We start from the raw sequence: 20588 nt of genomic DNA on the forward strand, positions 1-20588 counted from the left end.
TGGCTCTCCTACATAATTCCTAACGACTGAAGTTCACGTCATTTCAACCTTAGTTTCGTCGCCATGCGCCTTTTAACTGACTCAGTTTGACTCGTACGATTCAATAAACTCTATTTCAACTTTTGTTTTGCTCAATTTAAGTACTCCATAGTCAATAATTAATCCACGCTTCACGCATTGACATATATTTCAAGATCCACTATATCTATATCTTTTTACTTTAACAACCTCATGTTTGTTTTAACTTTATAGACTACCATCGTTCAAAGTATTCCTCTACAAATACTTGCAGTTAATCTGTACATATTGTTACAATTTCAAGTCTAATGTTATCATTTTACTTTTTATTATGGCATTGTCACTCTTTTAACAATTTTTATCATTCAGCTCAGGGCCCTGACCTAATCTTTGTAAATAAAGGCTGATGATGTTCGCTATGCCGAACGAAACATGTTCCTTTATTTAAGACACCTCATGATTATTTCATAATTCAATGAGTAATATATTGTATTGAGTAGGTGGTTGTTATTAAAAGGATTTTATAATTTTAATAATTTATGGATTCAATCGAACACAATGAAATAATAACAAAAATTAAAGGAATTGATTTATGGTTGAGATATATAGATGATACATTTGTAATCATAAACAAAGATGTCACTAATAGTCAAGAAATCTTAAATAAATTAAATGAAATGGAACCTAATTTGAAATTCACGAAAGAGGACGAAGTAGATAACTCATTGAATTTTCTAGATATAACAGTTATGTGTAAGGTTAACACTTTTAATTTCCAAATATTTAGAAAACCGATACAATCTACAACTATAAACAATTCTTCTTTACACCCGAGTTCACATAAACAAGCATCTTTTCACAGTCTGATTTATAGAGCACTTAGATTCCTTCTATCTCCCAAGAATTTGAAGAAAGAATTAAATTATATTAGATACCTCGCTAAACAAAATGGCTTCAAAATAGAAATGATTAACAAATTAATCAATAAAATTAAGAACAAGTTATCTACGAATCTGATACCAGAAAAGACCAAAAAACTGGGTATGCTACATCCACTTTTAATAATCCAGCTATACACCAGATTACTAACGTATTCAAGAAACATAATTTTAATATAGCTTTTAGAACTACTAATACTAACCAGTCCATATTCTTTAATCATAAAAAAGTTCATTATGATAAAAATCGTTATTTGAGATCGGGAGTATACAGACTCAAATGTACTCAGTATAATTTTTCATATGTTGGACAGACTGGGAGAAGTTTTATGACAAGATACATGGAACATGTTAACACGGAAAAACATAGGAAATACTCAGCGATGAGTTTGCATACGAGGGAGACTGGTCACAGATTTGAATCCATAGAGAAAGACTTAGCGATAATTAGAAACATACAAAAAGGGAGAATGCTGAACGAATTAGAAAGTTTATACATCTATTTAGATCAGACGTACAATAAGCAACAGAATCTTAATGAAACCACGGACAATAAAAGTATGTTACATGAATTAATGCCGAAATTATTAAAGTCAGTTAGTTCGAATAAATTTAGGATACCTAATATATTTAATTCTTCAAACTCTAATACTCCTCCCATACCCACAGACATTAGGACTACTTCCAACAATACGGTCGACTCCGCCCCTTTGTCAGCCTCGTCACAATTGACTCCACCCATCCTCTCCTCCCTTCCGCACTCCCCTATTCCTTCCCCTCCGAGTTCACTGCCGCCTCTGCAGCACAGTTACAACACCAGACTCAGAGCCAACAGACGGGCAGCAATCAACACAACAGCACATAACAAATAATAACTTCCACTTACATGTAAGTCCTCATCTGTTTCAATTTTATGTAAACCGAATTCTCTCCTTACGTTCAATTTCTTATTTCTTCTCTTCCTTCTCTTACAGAAAACATTATATCTGCATCTACTGACATTTTCTGGCAAGGTTTCAGTCATTTCTATTACCTACCGGTGCTAAGGGCCACTTACAATTTTTCAACAGATGCTTCTGTCTCACTTGCTGACGAATTTAATCAGCGGCCTTGGAAAGATTGTATTCATGACGATCAAGTTTATGCTTGTGTTCATGCCCTCATGTCGTTGGCTTTATATTATTACCACTTTGATTTTCCACTAATATTTCATATGAACTGTTTTTAATTAGAATTTTAATAGAAGAAGTTTTAGTCTCCGACAAGATTATAGTTTAATCATAAGACAGTTTTCCATTAACATCTTTATATATTGTATCACTTTTCACATTTTTATGTTCCGAATTTTAATAACTGACTAAACTTTTAACTTCCACTTTTAATTTAGTTGTATTTTTGATGATTGTGTTTAGGCTGAAGATGCCCTTAATTGAGGGCGAAACATGTCCCATGTAACTAAGAATTTAATTATGTAACCACTATAAGTGAAAATATAAGTACTGAATAGGTGGGACAAATTAAAACACCTTTATTATTGTTGAAATGTCCAGTGTTCCGATAATGAACCACGTGTGTGTTGTGTCTCACTGATCCGTGACTGCATACGATTCTTTCAGTAGGCCATGATTCACTGTGTCTCGCTCCAGCGGAAGCTCGGCTCCCCGCCAGTGTCCAGATAAGGAGCCGTGTGTGTCCTGTGGCTCACTGAGCCATGATTGTGCATGATTCTTTCAGTGTGCCATGATTCACTGCATCTCGCTGCATTGGAGGCAGTGTTGCCAACTTAGCAGATTCTTCGCTAAATTTGGCGGAATTTGAATACTGTCAGTGGAGAAATATATCATTCAGCGGACAGCGGATTTTTTTGGCAGAATTCTAGATTTATTATCGTGGAATTTACTGTTTTGTCCATTTTACGTTTTTTAAATTTGTACTCTTGTGTTGGTTCACTAGTTCCTGGCGTATCTACTGGATGAAAGCTTTGTAGACCAATTGTTTCAGTTTTATGTTCATTGCATTCAGTCGTCACGACAGTGTTTTCAATGACAACAGTCGGTCAAATACAAATCCTGTCAAACCTAACCTAACCCTGTGACAATCGGTGGATCACAACCTAACCTGTCACTATCAGTGGTTTTTGGTAGAATACAATGGTTTTGTCACAAGCCAATACTGTCCAGGGGATGCTACAGGCCTGCTGGCCGCGTACGCCCCCAGAACCCCTTTGCTTGCGTCTATACCAAATGGTCTTGTCACTAGCTGGACCTATCCAAACCAGCCCAATTGCCTCGTCACTAGCCAGACGTAACGAAACTCGTAGGTCTTGTTACCAGGCGGACCTAACCAATCCAGACCATGGTTTGGTCACTAGTTGGACGTATCTCATACGCTGTCATGTTCTTGTCACTAGCCACGGTCTTCTTACGTCATGCTCCCTTTCACATACTGGTTATTAAAGTATCACCCAATCTAGTCGCCCCTTGATTTGCTATGCTTGATCTATGTTTACAGCTCTAAAATTTCTCAGCTCCATATTCATCATGATCCTTACTTTCCTATAACAAAGCATTTATGTTAATACTTTCACAGTCTTTCTTCATTATGATATGCGGACTGTCCTCTTTAAAAGTCTCAGACCGGGCAAGTTGGCCATGCGGTGAGGAGCGCGCAGCTGTGAGCTCGGATCCAGGAGATAGTAAAACAAATGGCAAAAACAAAAGGTCTCAGGAGATAAAATCTGAGGCTTGGGCATCAGTTTAAACAAAAAAAAATGAAAGAAGTCAGTGATATATATTGCTATTTGTTTTTTGTCGCACTGATACACACTCTTGAATCAATGTGTGAAAATGGGAAAATGCAGAAACCCCTCTTCAGGAATGCCAATCTCGGAGTCCATAGTCTTTTTAGCATTGTCACTCAGCTGAAATGTCACTTTAGAGGTAACTGTAAAAAGTCATATATAGGCTGTACAGATATAGAGTACATTACCAATTCCATCTCGATAGCTATGAGACGCACACTGTGTAGCGGTTTTGCTCTATAGATAAATCATATTACAGTGAAAAAATTTGTTTTCAAAAAAAAACCATCTGTCCGGCATGAAGGTCCAGAAGGAAAATACTTTCATTGACATTTTTATTTGTGTTCACCACCCTAGTAGGTTTAACATGAGTGAAAGTGCTTTAATGTGATATGGAAGGAATGTTTTGCGTATAATAAATGAGTACTGTACCAGGTTAACTACTGGGGGCAAAGGCGGTCTTGGATAGCGCTAACAACTCTACCCCACCAAGTGCCAACATTATGGATAGTGGAAGCATTTACCTTCCACCCTTCCAATGGCCTTCATGGTTTGTACAGAGATTAATTTGCTCTTTGCTTTTTAAATATTAGTACTCATGTTTATTATGTTTGTTATTCATACCCCTGCTTTGTAATTCAGTGACCATGGAATGGCTCTTGATGTTGTAAATTATATTTATATTTAGTTGTATTTATTTCCTTTTCCCTTATTTCCTTGTTGCACACTTTTGTTATAATTATTACTACTACATATCCCTTAACATGTGAATAAACTAATATTTAATACAGTAAATTATGCTTATCTCTTTGGATTCATTTATTTTGTTGCATATTGTTTTTGCTATGACAACACGACGTCTTTATGATATAAATAAATATAAAATAAAATAATTTCTCCCCAAATATATTTGTTATACGTGTACCAATCAGACAACCAACTAGTGAAGTATCTTGTATTAAGGTGCATAATGTTCTTGCATACATGTATAATTGAAGAACTGAAGATCCATATACAGGTAAGTGGGTCGCCCATGTGGCAGGCCTATTACGCGTCATAAGAAACTGAGTGAACTGGCTGTGCAGTTTGATCACATTGCTGTGAGCTTCCTTTCTGGAGATGGTGGATATGAACCCTACAGTCGGCAGGTTCGAAGTTTTTATGTTTCCCTCATTTTCATTTCAGGCTAGTGCTGTGGCTGTGCGCTTATTTTCATTTTAAGTCCTTGCCTTCTTTCCTATCCCATTCCTGCCTTACAACCTGTCTTCTTGTGATTTAAGCCAATATATAGGGCAATGGTCCTAGCGTCCGCCATGTCAACTGGCAGTGGGCCCGGCCCGGCACCATAAAGACCCACCCCTTATGCTTCAGCTGCACCAATCACTAGCAGCTAGGCCAGCCCCCACTCGCTTCCGCCCGCGGTCCGTAGCCGAGAAGTATGGAGATGACTCCGCGACTAATCTGGAGTGTTCCATCTCACGATGTCTCTGGATTCATCCAGCATCCGGACGATTCTAGAAGAGCCAGCGCAGGTATAAAAGAGAGGAACAACCGGCCTGCAGCAGTGAAGAGTTCAACCGAGTTAGAAGTCGGTGTGGCTCAGTCGTGATTATCGGACTAGTGTGCTACAGTGCGGACTGTCGGCGAGGAAGAGAACGTGCAGCCATGCAACGCGGGACCGTGTGCACGAATGTAAAACTGTGTAGTGTGAGCACAAGTGAGAAACGAAGGGAGAGAGAGCGCACGAACTGTGTAAGTTTGTGTTATGAGCAACAGCTGTGTGCAGTCTTGTATAGTTTAGTGCGTAGTTAATAAATCTATGAAATTGAAGCTACCAGTCTTGTGTTAATTGATCATATCTTGATTGATAAATTTCATTTTTATTCCGTATTGATAGTCACCATAAGTCATAAATGAAAGAAAAGGTGATTAGGTGGAACTTTTCTTTCATTTATGACTTAATTGATCATACCCGCTACGCGCCGGGGCCGTCACCCATCGCCCCACCCCCCTTACGCTCAAATGCGCCAATCCGCGAGCAACACTCAAGCGCTGGGCCGGCCCTTCTCACTTCTATCTGCGGTCGCGCCGCAGCGAACTATGGAAACGACTGGAAGACTAATCTGGAGTCTTCTATTTCGCGAGGTCCCTCGATCCATCGAACATCCGGACTATTCCAGAAGGGCTGGCGCAGGTATAAAAGAGCAGTTAGTTGCCTACATGTGAATGCTGAAAAACATAGAAGATTCTCAGCAATGGGATCACACATGACTGCCACAGGTCATAAATTTACCAACATAGAACAAGACCTGACCATCATAAAAAAGTTAAAAAAGGGCAGCTTAATGAACACATATGAAGACCTGTACATTCATCTAGACCAACTTGTAAAGAAAAATGATAACCTTAATGAGGCTGTAGAATATAAGAATCCATTATATTATCAAATTCTAGTATATTTGAAAATGCTTGAGAAGGATCAAGAAAAAAGAATTGGAATTTCTCCACCTACATATAGCCCTACAACTTATTCCTCCTCAGTTGAAGCTATAGGTGACAGCAAGGAAATTCTTGACACACCTATATCCCCCGCTCCTCCACCTCCTCAGGTGCAAGAGCAAGGAAGAACGCATCATCAATATTACACCCGGCGCAAAACTGTGAAAGAATGACGGGAGTTACTGTTCCAAAGGAAAGCAGGCTTAATAAGATTTGACAACTAGGAATTAGTAGTTATATTTCCTTCTATGTTAATAATAAGAGCCGCACTGTGATATCAGGATTTCTTCATTTCGATAATTACTTATAAATTGTATAATTTTTAATTTATAAATTGATCTTTTTTCATGAATTATTAAGAAAAGAAGATTTATTAGGACAATTTCTCTATGGAATATTGTACAAGTGTTTCCTTGACGACTGCTTTCTATTGTAGAAATAATTTATATATTTTCTCTTGAGTTATTTGTTTGTTTTCATCTTGTCAATCTTATGTTAATTTTAAGGTCACTTCCTCTAAAGCATTACTTTGTCAATTTTATATATTTTTCATCTAAACAGTGCTATGTGGCTGAAGATGTTGATAATATACGAAACATGTACCACTTTTGACCATTAAAAATTGCCTTAAGCAATCATTGTATCGACTAGGTGGAAAATAAATAAATACTTAATTGTGAAGCCTACAGAGTTAGTCAGTGAGAGCTAGTCAGTTGAGAATTGGTGAGTGAGAGTTAGAGAGTGAGTGAGCGGAGAGCGCAGTCAGTGGTAGCCTGGGCTGAGATGTCAGCCTGATCGAGTATCAGCCTGTTGGAGCCGAGGACTCGTGCCTGTTCCCCTGACGTCGTATGTGTGTGTGCATCCCTTGTGGCTGGCTGCTGCAGGAGAACCTGGAGTGTTCTGGAGCGGCGAAGAAGGGAACACTAGGAGACGACGTGTGAAGACTGCGGAGTTCAACGGGTTGAGTGAACAGCGAATACTATCCCGACCTGCGAGGCTGACGTGTAGGCTGTGGACCGTGACAGCGCTAACGAGTGTGACTGAGTGGCTGAGAGAGTGTACTGTAAATAACCGATGACTCTGTGTATGTGTGTGTCTCATTGTAGATGGAACATAAGAGAAACTAAGAGAGAAAGCACGAACCGTGTAAGTGTGTAACCATGTACTTGTGTAACTTGTGGCTCGGCTATCGTCTGTATGTGTGTAAATCTGTAGTTGTAGTGCTTAGTTAATAAATCTTAGAAATAGGTTGCTACCAGGTGCTGTACCCATTTATTTATTTATCTACCCCGCCAACACGTTACAATATGTAAAAATCTGGTAATGTTTGACTCATTGGTGCTCCTGTGCATTTCCTGAGTTGAGGTACACCAACTTAGAAGTTGAAAATATGTTTAAGATGCCCCCCCATCCCCTAATGCTTATTGAAGCAAGACAGCATCCAAGCAAAATGAAGGACACCGGCCTGAGCAGCTCAGACGGCTGGTATTTGAAGGTACTGAAATACATCAGTCTCATGTCCGTAGATTTACTGGCACATAAAAGAACTCTTGCAAGACAAACTGTAAAAGTACTTCGTGTGATGTAAAGCTATAAGCATTATTATTAAAAGGAAGTACAGATATGTCTTCTGCGGTAAGTCCTTGAACTTATAGGAACTGCAATGAATTATACAATATATATATTCTCTCTCCCTCCCCCCTTCCTTTAAGAATACACTTATAATAATGCGTACATCAGAATAAAGGCAGGAAATTTTTAAAATTAATTAATTTAAGCGAGTGAAGGAGAGAATGTATGACAAGCTAAGGTTGGCGGATTCGAGTTCGGAGGTATCTGAAAGTGCTCAAATACGCCAGTCTCACGTCTAGATTTACCGGTACATAAAAGAACTCTTGCGGGATGAAATTCTGGCACCTCGGCGTATATGAAAACCATAGAAGTAGTAAAATTATTATTCTTAATTCCACAGAGAGCTTGAAAGCTGACTTAATTTTTGTTCACGTAGCTTGGCACATTAGTGCTCCTACATGTTTCCTGAATAACCAGCCTACAAGCTGATAATATGCCTAATAATCTCTCTCCTTTACTGGTTATTGTACAGAGAAGGAAACGTCCACGCAAAAGAAAGGCATTAAAAAATGTCTGGAACTTTCGGAAATCACACTGCAAAGACTTATTAAATAAATTGCATCATTTAACACACACACCCACCCCTTTTCAGGAATATTGTTATAGTACGCCTACTGTACATCACCATAAAGACAGAAATATGTAACATTAATTGGAGTGAGAAGTGTGTCCATTTCCTTAATTCCTCACTGAGCATAGAAACCAACTTAATTATGAACATCTTAATTTATTTCATCTTAACTTTTATCATTTACTAGATTAGGGGAACTTTCATTATCGATACTTACACTTTGAAGTTACTCTGTTATGTTTATGTCCGGTGATTTTAATATGTAACTAGGCAGGTTGGCAGCAGTGATCAGCCATTACAAAAATGAGAAAAAAAAAAGAAAATCGGGCAGTGATATTTACTTTTTAGTGTATGGCCTTACGTGCCTATTACTATACACATGGGAGGCTAGGGGTAACAGATCCATAATAGACTATATCTTAACTGACTTTGAATTCAGGAAATCTGTTAGGAATGTACGGGTTTTCCGGGGATTTTTAGATGATACAGACCACTACCTGACCTGCAGTGAACTATCTCTAGACCTAGGAGAGAGAAAGTAAAATCTGTCTGCAAACGAATAAGGGTAGAAAATCTCGAGGACGAGGAAATTAGAATTACATGGATGTGATTAGTGAGAAGTTTCAAACAGTAGACAGTAAGCAGGTTCAGGATATAGAAAGAGAATGGGTGGCATACAGGGATGCTTTAGTAGAAACAGCAAGGGAGGAACAACTGTATGTAGAGACGGGAAAGGGCGAACATCTTGGTGGAATGATGAGGTGAGAGCAGTTTGTAAACGTAAAAAGAAGGCTTATCAGAAATGGATCCAAACAAGGGCCGATGCAGACAGGGAATTGTATGTTGATGAAAGAAACAGAGCAAAACAAATTGTTGTTGAATCTAAAAAGAAGTCATGGGAAGATTTTGGTAATAACCTGGAAAGGCTAGGTCAAAAAGCAGGGAAACTGTTCAGGACAGAAATAAAGAATCTTAGGAAGGGAGGGAAAACGGAAATGAACAACATTTTGGGTAATTCAGATGAACTCATAATAGATCACAGGGAATCACTGAGAGGTGGAGGGAATATTTTGAACATCTTCTCAACGTAAAAGGAGATTTTCCTGATGGTGTTGCGAACAGCCAAGCTCATAGGGAGGAGGACAATGATGTTGGTGAAATTACGCCTGAGGAAGTGGAAACGATGGTAAACTCCCTTGTCATAAAGCAGCAGGAATGGATGAAATTATACTGGAAATGGTAAAGTATAGTGGGAAGACAGGGATGTAATGGCTTCATAGATAAGTAAGATTTGCATGAAGTGTTGGTAAGGTACCTTGTAATTGGACAAAAGCAGTAACTGCTCCTAACTATAAGCAAGGGAAAGGAAGGATTGCAACAACTATCGAGGTATCTCATTGATTAGTATACCAGGCAAAGTATTCACTGGCATCTTTAAAGGGAGGGTGTGATCAGTGGTTGAGAAGAAGTTGGATGAAAACCAGTGTGGTTTCAGCCCACAGAGGGGCTGTCAGGATCAGATTTTCAGTATGCGCCTGGTGTTTGTGTTTTGTAGATCTAGAGAAAGCATATGACAGGATACCGAGGGAAAAGTTCGCCATACTGGGGGACTATGGAATTAAAGGTAGATTATTAAAATTAAGCAAAGGCATTTATGTCGACAATTGAGCTTTAGTGAGAATTGCTCGTAGAATGAGTTCTAGATTCAGGGTACTTACATGGGTTAGACAAGGCTGTAATCTTTCAATTTTGCTGTTCTTAGTTTACATGGATCATCTGCTGAAAAGTATAAAGTGGCAGGGAGGGTTTCAGTTAGCTGGAAATGTAGTAGGCAGTCTGACCTATGCTGACGACTTGGTCCTACAAAGGAGCATTTCCAACTCGTCACCACCGATTTCGCTAAAATTTGTAGAACATGCAGGGCTTGGCTACAAATGAAAGTATCCGAAGTGGGAACTCCAGGCGGATAAGCGTATAGAAAATAAAAATAAAAGTATTGACGCGGCTCTCACACCGTATAAGCCACTTACGTCAGTATGCACGCCGAGCAGTTGTTTGCGTAGCAGTAAGAGCTCAGACTGGTAATTCGATGGTAGTGGGTTCGACTCCCTGTGTGGAGACTGCTTTTTTTCTGTCAACTTTTATATTATTCATTTTCCAATTAAGTAATGAGGTGAACAATTCATTTTATTTATTTATATGAAAAAAAACGTAGAAAAGGTAAAAATTGGGATTTCATTGTCAGACTTTTTCTACCTGCGCTAAGAATATATTGTTTGTGTACAGCCGCCAGGAGCAACCTTCACCTGTCAGGTGAAAACGAATCTTACAGCAAAACGATTATTCACGTTCATGGCACATTCCCCAAGGAAGGGAGAAAGAAAAAAGAATAATTTCTGTTTGAACACGTCGGGAAAGTTTGCAACTCAAAATTTTCTACAATTGTGTGCTCATTAAATAATGAAGTCTTACGCCTTATGCAGATAAATAAATAAATAAATAAATAAAATCAATTAAAAATAAATGAATAATGTAAAGATTGAGAAAAATATTCTCCGCACGGGGAGTCGAAGCCACGACCGTTGAATTAGTAGTCCAAGCTCTTACCGCTACGCCAACTACTGCTCGGCGTGCGTGCTAACGTAAGTGGCTTATACGGTGCAACAGCCGCGTCAACTTTTTTATTTTTATTTTCGATACGTTTGGCCATCTGGAGTTCCCCCTTTGGGTACTTTCATTTCTAGCCAAGCCCTACATGTTCGATAAATTTGAGCGAAATCGGTGGAGACGAGTAGAGAATGCCGCCTTGTTAATGGCAGATTTTGCCAAAAGCCTGCAGTCTAATATCTTGGAACTTGAAAATAGATGCACTGAGTATGGTATGAAAATTAGCCTTTCAAAGACTGGATTGATGTCAGTAGGCAAGAAATTCAACAGAACTGAATGTCAGATTGGTAATACAAAGCTGGAACAGGTAGATAATTTCAAGTACATAGGCTGTGTGTTCTACCAGGATGGTAATATCTGTGGCTTCATTCTAAAAGGGCCAATGTCCTTTTTTATCAAAATTGAGATATTAACTGATACAAACATGTTTTATCCTGGCTCGCGACATGTTAAAAGGGCCAATGTAAACAAACAGTTAACGTTTAATTAAATAAGCCCTTGCCAATAATGTTAGATTACCAATAAAGATTAGAGGCCTGGCAATTTTTAAAGAATACGATAGAAAAAATTAGTGTTTAATCAGGTGACTTCCACAAAGGAAATATAAAGTTATTTACAGTTTGAAAAAAATAGTTGGAAAACTATAAGCAAAACTTCAAATTCTCATAGCTCAAAAACAGGTTTATTGACATTGGCCCTTTTAGAACCAAGCCACAGATATAGAAAGCAAGATTGAATCAAGGTGTAGTAAAGATAATGCAGTGAGCTCGCAGTTGAGATCAACGGTATTCTGTAAGAAGGAAGTCAGCTCCCGGGCGAAACTATCTTTACATCGGTCAGTTTTCAGACCAACTTTGCTTTAAGGGAGCGCAAGCTGGGTGAACTCTTATTCATAAGTTAGAAGTAACAGACATGAAAGTAGCGAGAATGATTGCTGGTAAAAATAGGTGGGAACAATGGAAGGATGATACTCGGAACGAGGGGAATAAAGGCTAAGTTAGGAATTAACTTAATGGATGAAGCTGTACGCATAAACTGGCTTCGGTGGTGGGGTCATGTGAGGCGAATGGAGGAGGATAGGTTACCGAGGAGAATAATGGACCTTGTTTTGGAGGATAAGAGATGTAGAGGGAGACCAAGACCACGATGGTTAGACTCAGTTTCTAACGATTTAATGATAAGAGGTATAGAACTAAATGAGGCCACAGCACTAGTTGCAAACAGAGGATTGTCGCGACGTTTAGTAAATTCACAGGGGCTTGCAAACTGAACGCTGAAAGGCATAACGGTCTATAATGATAATGTATGTGTGTATGTTATTTGCTTTACGTCCCACTAACCACTTTTACGGTTTTCGGAAGCGAGGCACCGGAATTTAGTCCCGCTGGAGTTCTTTTATGTGAGTTAATCTACCAACTTGAGGCTGACGTATTTGAGCACCTTCAAATACCACCCGAGTGAGAAAGAATCGAACCTGCCAAGTAGGGGTCAGAGGGCCTTAACCATCTGAGCCACTCAGCCCGTAGGGAAAGAACGAACATGTTCTCCGGACACATCCTAAGAATGAACTGCCAATAATATAGTTTCTTGTGAACAAGAGAACTTAAGTATACTGGATCAAAGAGGTACAAAGGGATCTAGAAGAAACTGGAATACAGTAACCAAAGATATAAAAACCAGTGAATTTTTTTTTTTTAACTCTTGCTTGCACAAGTTTTCAGGACACAACTAGGCCCAGAACAAAATCATCATGGCCAGAAGTGTGAAGAAGGTTGCAAAGTAGGAAAATGAAAAAATACTGGATAAGGAGAAACACCAAAAGAAACAAAGCTTATACGAATTAACGTGGTCCTCAGATGACCAAAACGAAAAGAAGACAGGACGAACACAATTGCAGTTCAGTATAGGAAGTGGGAGACAAGGACAATCTCTATATCTTCCTACATTGCCATCTTCAAATAGATAGGCTCTTCTCCTCATCAAACCCAGTTCTTCTATATCCATCTCTTCTCAGGCCCCAACGAGCTCGTTTCTGCTTCCCAGCTTTATCAGGAGGGCGGGCATGAACACTCACATGAACACAGATCTTCAGTCTTCTAGGTTTTTGATATTTCTACAACAACGCCCATCTCTCATATCCTATTTGTGTATCAACTAAGGTTAGCTTGAATGGAGAAACCCACCTTCCATAACTTATTTGTTTTTTATTGCTAGTCTATATATGTATGCAACATAATCCAGCTTAAACTCTAAAAATACATGTTTCATTCCTAATATGGAACATCTTCAGCTAAAAAGATACAAAAATTGGCATAAACAAATAAAAACACTTAAGATGATAATAAGATAAAATGTTCATTATCTTATCATCATCACTGTGTTTATTTCTTTATTCCAATTTTTTTTTTCTAGTGGCTTTACATTGCTTCGACACAGATAGGTCTTATGGCGATGATGGGACAGGAAAGGCCTACGAGTGGGAAGGAACGCTGGCAACCAAGAATGAGCTAGCTGGAAAATTTATAATGTCCAATAACGGACCATTTATATTGATATTATAAATTTGCTCATTCGGGACAAATATTTCAGATTCCCTATGGGAATCAACATCTATATCATGGGAAGGAAGAGGCCGTGGCCTTAATTAAGGTACAGCCCCAGCATTTGACTGGTGTGATAATGGGAAACCATGCAAAACCATCTTCAGGGCTGCCAACAGTGGGATTCAAACTCACTATCTCCCGGATGCAAACTCACAGCCACGCGCCCCTAACCGCACGGCCAACTTGCCCGGTTTTGTATCTTTGATCATGTTAATTCAAATAGCATGGGTGGCAGAACAGAAGAGGTATCAATGAATACCAAATGTCTAGGTACAATTCTAACCTGTCTGTCATGAAAAGATCACTTCCACAAATGCAGCGAAAACAGAAAAAACTTAAGTCAATTAGTGTCATACTTGTTTTATCAACCATAGCCAACAATACAGAGTACAATGAGTTTCTGTGTCTAAAAGTATTCAACAGCAAAGGACATAATCCCTGAAAAGCATAAAGCAGATGTTCCTCAATGGATTGCACGAAGCTTCTCAGTATCCTACAAGTGCATCCCGAAGTTACGTAATGGTGCTTGTGAGTCAATCTCCTAGCTTGACCAAGACTTGTCAATGCAGGAGATACACTAAAGACAATGGGTTGGGATATAGTACCAAATCTGAAATACTACGTGATTACTGTTTGCATGAAGGAGCTACACCAAATGAATGGAGAGTTGCTATAATAACCTCTGTGTATAAAGGAAAGGATATAGAAATTCACTGACTGCTTCCTAAGTTTTATAGCATCTAGAGGAGTTGATAAATACAATCTTATGTGGAATACCTTGTGTACGAGAGATGTGTTCACTGTGACAGCCAGGAACACACCTTCCAGCCCCTAACATACATTTACTTTTATAAACTAATTTAATTTAGCACGTGCCATTCTGCATTGCTGAAGCACACACACACACCAGCATTACCATTGGCTGTAACTTAACCGGATATGAAGTCATTCTCAACAGTCAAGACAAATACATTCCGTTACCAAACTGCGTACAATAAAATCACAACTAAATGCAACCTGTAGTTGCCCTATGGAATGCTAAGAGGCTTAGAGCCGCTTTGTGCCCCTTAATTGGGGTCTTTGACTCAGCCAAGCATGATCTGTGAAATGCTGTGCCCAGCTATGACCAAAATTTTAGAACTCTGCGTGCCATAGATTTGGTTGGGCATCGCATACATTCACGCAGACAAACCCTTTTCCTAATCATTTTCAAAGAACTTGGAAATTCATCTAACATTTCCATTGATAATTATTCCAATCCCTTACTCCTTGTCCTATAAATGAATATTTACCCCAATTTGTCCTCCTGAATTCCAACTTTATCTTCACATTGTGATCTTTCCTACATTTAAAACCACCACTCAAACTTATTTGTCTGCTAATGTCACTCCACGCTATATCTCTACTGACAGCTTGGTACATACCACTTAATTAAGAACCAGTAGTAGGTTTAATGGACCACCCAATCAATACACTTCACTTTACAGGTGAGAACACATTCAGTGCTATAGTATGTTATACATTCTTTGGTACATGTTTCATCCAATATCTAATTAAAATACATAATTATTACTCTCTAATAATTTAAAATGGATGAACCCATGTCCTTTCTGAAATGTTTAAAAATACACTAAAAACAGAACACACTGTTTTTTCCATAAAACTGTTCACCACTTTCTTACAAAAATTCTTCACATTGAAATTTGATTCTAAATAATATTTCTCGAGATCTGACATACAGTAGCTTCAGTGTACTGACTAAGGAAGAATTTGAACGCTGGCCGTAGAAATGGGAGAATGGGACCTTATCAACTGAAGAATACCGAAGCTTTAAATCTAATGAACTTTTTTCAAAAGACAAGGTCTGGAAAGAAAACGATATATATACATATTGGTGGGTTTGAACTCTCAAAAATAGAAAAATGAGTTTTTGTTACAATTACATAACACAGAAACTTACCCTCAAAATTGGTGTACCTCCCTACAGCCGGTTCCCATCTGAGCCTATCTCTGACCTGCTTCTTGCCATACTACTGCGCGTTATAATTATGTTTCCTCTCACCTGGCGGAACTTGGCCGTGGGCAGTAGGATATATTATATAGAATCCAATTTCAACGCGCAGAAGAATTTTTGTAAGAAAGTAATGGACAGTTTTATGGAAAAACAGTGTGTATTGTTTTTAGTGTATTTTTTGAACACTTCAGGAAGGACATAGGTTTATCGATTTTAAAGTATTAGACAGCATATTTGAATTAGATATGAGACGCTGTGGCTGAAGAAGTCTTAAATTAGACAAAACGTGTACCAAAGAATGTGTACCGGTAATGTATTTTAACACCGAATGTGTTCTCACCTGTAAAGTGAAGTGTACTGGGCAAAATTTTTCCTTCCGCAGCTCAGAGTTTATAACATTATAAGGAAGCTAAAATAATGCAAATCTTACTTGGAATACCTTGTAGAGGAGAGAAGTGTTCATTGCATTGTCTAGGAACCCACCATCCCGTTCCCAGAAGTACATTTACTTTTATAACCTAATAAGAGCAGGAGCCGCCATCAACCATGGCTAGCGTAACTACTCGCATTCTCATTGGTGAACGTGAATGGAATGTGACGTCATTGCCAACAATGCTGATAGGTACATTGCGTTACCAACCCCGGCTGAATAAAAGCACAAAGAAAAAACACCAATCGTGTTTCCTCATAAAACTAGGTGCCTAAGGACGCTTAGCGGCTTCTAACTGTCCAGACCAATGGTCTTGTCCACGGCAAGAATCCTAACCGTCCAGACCAATCGTGTTTCCTCACGAAACGAGGTGCCTAACGCCGCTTCTAACCGTCCAGACCAATGGCCTTGTCCACGGCAAGAATCCTAACTGTCCAGACCAATGGTCGTGTTCACTGCAAGAATCCTAACTGTCCAGACCAATGGTCTTGTCCACGACAAGAATCCTAACCGTCTAGACCAATCGTGTTTCCTCACGAAACTAGGTGCCTAACGCCGCTTCTAACCGTCCAGACCAATGGCCTTGTCCACGGCAAGAATCCTAACTGTCCAGACCAATGGTCTTGTCCACGGCAAGAATCGCAACCGTCTAGACCAATCGTGTTTCCTCACAAAACTAGGTGCCTAACGCCGCTTCGCGGCTTCTAACCGTCCAGACCAATGGTCTTGTCCACAGCAAGAATCCTAACTGTCCAGACCAATGGTCTTGTCCACGGCAAGAATCCTAAACAATAATCACCACCAGCAACAGTAACAGTAAGTACCACTCATTAGTTCCTAAGTACGGAGGTTGGCAGCCCTGATCACCTCTCGGCAACATTCTACTCAAGCGTGCAAACAAACGACAGTCGTACAGCGCGCAGCTGAATGTAGCGAGTGCTGGGCTGCGGAAGGTAAAATTATAAAGTGTATTGATTGGGTGGACCATTAAACCTAATACTAGTTCTTAATTAAACTGTATCAATACGGACCTATATGATGAAGTTTGTAAATTGCAGCATACCACTCAGTTGAGCACCTTGTCTCCTCCTTCAGTCTTCCCAGGGCAAACTTTGCAACATTTTTGTAACGTTACTGCAATGTTTTACCCAGAAATTTTCATCAGCCGGGTGGGGGAATACTACGTAAGAAATGAAAATAACATCTCAATTTATTCCCCTCAGGGCATTGACAATAATATCAGACAGGTAAGCATTAACTGGAAATTTGAATTATTTTAGTGTTATTACCACGAAAAAAGATATAACAGAATATTTTGAATTTCTAGTGTTCTACTAATCCTTCATAATGATGGAACACTGCGGCTTACTACCTTAACTACCGATCAAGTGCTCACATGTGATTCCACGCTAATCCAGACTGCTCGCGCATGACACTATGTGATAGTCAAGCTAAACATTTAAACTCCAATGTAACTCATGCAATTATGTGACAATAAAGAAGATATCATCTAAATAAAGAGATGTGCAGTATTTACATTTTAATTTGGAGCACCCAATGACCCAAATATGTATGAATATTATGTAAGTAGCAGTCTAGGTTACGTTAGCTGGGGGGGTCTGTAAAAACGGCAGGGTGGTGCGCCCATTAAAAAGGTCCTAGGGAGACCGCTGTACTCTTTTGTCGGAAATCAGTCAGAACAAATAGAACTGCTTTTCTATAGGTTTTTTCATGTCTATCAAGTAATCCTGGTGTGGATCCCATGCGCTGGAACCATACTCTAATTGGGGTCTTACCAGACACTTATACGTCCTCTCATTTACATCCTTACTAAAACCTCTAAATACCCTCGTAACCATATGCAGAGAACTGTACCCTTTACTGGTATTTACAATCCTGTTTATGTGATTACCCCAAGGAAGATTTTTCATTATATTAACACCTAGGTACTTACAGTGATCCCCATAAGGAACTTTTAACACCATCAATGCAGTAATTAAAACTGAGAGGACTTTCCCTATTAGTGAATCTCACAACCTGACTTATAACTTCATTTATCATCACACCATTGCCTGCTGTCCATCTCACAACATTATCGAAGTCCTTTTGCGGTTGCGCACAAAATACTGCCTTAGGAATTCTCCTCTTAATGATTAGCCTATAGGATCAGATAAAGCTTTGCCTGCTCTAATTCTCCCACTTCTATTTTCTAGAAATAGAGCCTCCCATTCAGTCATTTTTTTGTCTAGTCCATTAGCATTCATGTTTGCCAGTAGTCTCCCATGATCACCACATCAAAAGGCCTAAACAGGTCAATCGTGATACAATCCATTTGACCTACTGAATCGAAGATATCCGATATATTTTGCTACAATCTTACAAGTTGAAATGATTAGAATAAACTTTCCTAAACACGAACCGCCTTCTATCAAACCAGTTATTAATTTTGCTAACATGTCTAATATAATCGGAAATAATGCTTTCCCACAGCTTATATGCAACACATGTTGAACTGACAGGCTTGGAGGTTTCGGTTTTATGTTTATCACAAACTTTCCAGTAAACTTCCCTAAAATCCCCACTGATCTAGTGTGGAGGTTACCTATATCGCCAGGTAGAGTTGCAAGCTTTCAACAGGTATAAAAATAAATAAAAAATTTACTGTGCGTTCCTTCCAGAGGACAGCCTACTATATGACACTCACTGGTCCGACCAGATGATCGGTAGTAGACCGATAAGGGTCAAAAACACACTGGTAGTTTGTCAAGAGACCCTCCTTCTCTATGGCCCACACAAGTTGCCAGATCACAATTCTTTCAAATAGCTTACAGAGACATTTTGAATGATATATTGGCCTGTAACTATCCACAAGCTTTGGATCTCTACCTGGCTTGGGAATTAGTATCAAAATTCCCTCACGCCACTGAGATCGAAACACTCCCTCACTCCGAATTCTGTTGTACAGGGTAAGGATATCGAGGCCTCAGTCACTCAAATGTTTAAGTATTTGATTGTGGATTTTATCTGGTCCTGGAGCCTTGTCCCTACACAGTGTGGGTGAACTCAACAATTCCCACTCCATGAAAGGCACGTTATAGGAATGTGAAGCACTAGAGGCAACGGGGAGAGGGTGTACCTCTGCTACGCACTTAATACGCAGAAGTGCAGGGTCCTATCTCCCAGAGCTGGACGTATCTGGGAAGGTGACGCAAAGTCATCTGCAATGACTGAAGGAACTGTAACTACATCTCCATTAATAGAGACTGCAGGGACTCGGGGCAAGTTCTCCACACTGACAATATGATGGAGATTTGTCCACAATTGTGATGAAATGCAGCTTGGCTTCTCACGTACTATTTGCAACAGAAATTCAATATGCCTCACCAACTTCATTAGAAACATTTTTTTGCTTGAATGGCATCCAAGGCAGCTTCGGTCAAATCACAGAAAATCTTGAAAAATATAAGTTAATAAGTTACGATGGGATCAACACTTCAAAACAAATAACGGAACAAAACAGGTGAACACGTATCAAACGGACAATTGTGTGCTAGCTGAGTTGTGGCAACAAACCTTCTGCAAAAATATAAATACGGGGCTAGTGAGACAAACAAGCATTTGTATTTCCTCAAAGGAATTTCCTTATGAACTATCCGAGTCACACTCCATACAATCAATGATATTATCACTATCAACATTACTCCAGTGTTTGTCAATTCTAAAGCAGGAACGTAATAAAAGAGCATGTATGAACACGGTTGTACTCAAGACTCAGATTTAATGAAAGATTAATTTCTTGAACTGGGAATTTTGGAATTGGTGTAATTCAGGAGTTTAACTCACTTAATCACTTCACTTTCAATACTGACACGGTGAAAAGTCTTGACAAATCATAACGAATAATGTAGGCTACATGCAGGATAAGGTATTTACAAAATAAACTAGCATTTCTTTGCTAATATTATTAAAATAAACTAGCATAAGTAACAATAAGCACCCTCACCCTTCCTCAACAACGCAAAGTAACACTGAGAATACGGGATACCACAAAAACAGGCAAGAACAAGTCCAAAACAAGTCAGCTTACCCAAACTATATTTCAAACAAGTTCCAACTTGCACCACGGAATACCAAAGAGTATGGAATGTCTAGTCTCGTCTTGTCTTGTCTACATTATTTAATGGGCTTCGCTTGAGAGCGGTATACCCAGCCACGTAACCGAACAAAGAAACCAAAGTATGGAGGAGGAGGACAAATAAAGTCAAAAGTGAAAAAAAGGTGGGAAATTAAGGAATGAAACAACACGACTATACACGAAAAACACAAGGACACAAGGGGACTAATCTTCACGCCAAAGCGACCGATACTTGGCGACTTTCTACTAATCACAAACAGACCGGGTCAACACCGAGGGGA

General features: G+C 39.1%; 1 protein-coding gene across 1 annotated transcript in view; it reads right to left on the reverse strand.

The window, feature by feature from the left end:
• Positions 1–20241, reverse strand: part of LOC136865997 (E3 ubiquitin-protein ligase Mdm2) — a 279039-nt gene extending 258798 nt beyond the window's left edge. The window contains exon 1 of the mRNA XM_067142603.2: positions 20176–20241. The gene's annotated coding sequence lies outside the window, so the exon portion shown is untranslated. The remainder of the gene's footprint in view (positions 1–20175) is intronic.
• Between the last annotated feature and the right edge of the window lie 347 nt (positions 20242–20588).

This window comes from Anabrus simplex, chromosome 3, assembly GCF_040414725.1.
Source record: "Anabrus simplex isolate iqAnaSimp1 chromosome 3, ASM4041472v1, whole genome shotgun sequence".
NCBI classification, from domain to species: domain Eukaryota; kingdom Metazoa; phylum Arthropoda; class Insecta; order Orthoptera; family Tettigoniidae; genus Anabrus; species Anabrus simplex.